This window comes from Tursiops truncatus, chromosome 7, assembly GCF_011762595.2.
Source record: "Tursiops truncatus isolate mTurTru1 chromosome 7, mTurTru1.mat.Y, whole genome shotgun sequence".
Classification (NCBI taxonomy): domain Eukaryota; kingdom Metazoa; phylum Chordata; class Mammalia; order Artiodactyla; family Delphinidae; genus Tursiops; species Tursiops truncatus.
The window spans coordinates 7,977,926-7,979,582 of NC_047040.1; positions in this window are offsets into that span (position 1 = coordinate 7,977,926).

Below are 1,657 nucleotides of genomic sequence, written 5' to 3' on the forward strand. Positions count from 1 at the left end.
GCACTGTGACATTCCATCAGGTCCAGTAAAAATCAACCAATTGTTACATTAAAAAAACAAAAAGTGGGCTTCCCTGGTGGCACAGTGGTTGAGAGTCCGCCTGCCAATGCAGGGGACACGGGTTCGTGCCCCGATCGGGAAGATCCCACATGCCGCAGAGCGGCTGGGCCCGTGAGCCATGGCCGCTGAGCCTGCGCGTCCAGAGCCTGTGCTCCGCAACGGGAGAGGCCACAACAGTGAGAGGCCCGCGTACCGCAAAAAGAAAAAAAAAAAAAGTTTTGAAGTCTCAAGCTATGAGAATAATGACTTTTAAGTACAAAAACTGGAATGTGGTTTGGTTTCAGGCAACCCAGCACATGAAAGATAGAGAAAACAGCAAATATGTAAAATATCACAAGTTGTTTGTCATATTAGCTTCTTTGATAACTACCCTTTCCTATCACTCTAAAGTTTGGGGATGGAAATTCGTGACCAGTGGTGGTCATCTTGGATTTGGAACACAACAGCCTGTACTTGGGGGCTTTGACCACCTCCCTAATGTTACCCAAGAAGAACCATAAAGCCTCTCATCTGGAAAGAAAGTAAAGAAGGCCAAACAGGCCCTCAGGGAGCAGACAGCTTAAAGTAGCCAGAGCCAGGCGGTAAGCACTGCTACCAAGCGAACTGTTCATACTGCAGTGTCTCCCTCCTGACCTAAGATGCTTCCCTGTTGCTGAGGACACCTCTTCTGAACACTGTATTTTTATGTCAAACACCTATGCACATTTCAGACCCAAGCCCAGCTGTCACAGCATACTAGACGGGAAACTGCAGAGCTCGGAGGCCAGGCCTCCTACCAGAGTCCGACGGAGCAAAGAACATTCCAGCTGTTCCCACAATTCCTGGAGCCCCACTGCCACACTCTCTGCTTCCATATAAAGGGGCTGGGTGGGTTTGGGAAGCAGAGGCTGCGATGTGTTGGGTGTCAGTTAAGAGCAAGATGAGCCCTCAGAGGAATAAGCAGCTAGAAGGGTACCAAGGGTCAGTCTGGGGAGCAAACTCTAAATCAGAATGCAACAGACAAGATGGCAGGGCATATAAGTAAGGAGATCCAGGAGGCTTCGTTTTACCACTGAACACCAGGGTACTTCTCACATGTAAAGTGAGGATGACTGTAACAATACTTACCCTTACCAACCTCAGGAGATTGTTTGGTGGAAGGGATTCAATGACTTATTGTAGATGAAGACATTCTGTAGAGCACTTTATGAATGTTGTTCTTATTACTGTCATTACTCTTTTTTAAGGAACAGCAGACCCATGGAGAAGGTGAACCTAGAGCTTCCTAGGGCCTGGGGCAGTCAAACAACTAGTGGTCACACATTTCATACAAGTGAGTCACGCTTCCTACCTAGTCCACTCCCCAGTGGGAAAGATAAGGATGGAAGACCACTTGCAAGAGTGAGAGTGACTGTTCTGTGTCTGGAAAGAATAGCTGGAAAAACCTATAAGGCTGGGAGGTGTTTTTGAGAAATACGTTTCCAAAAATTTCCCCAAAATGTGTTCCACTAAATATTACCAAAAAAGGATTTGGTGGTGAAATCAGTGTTGGGAACAGGCTTCCTCCCCCAGGCCTTCTTTGAGACCTTAACAATGAATTTCCAGTGAGGATATGGGA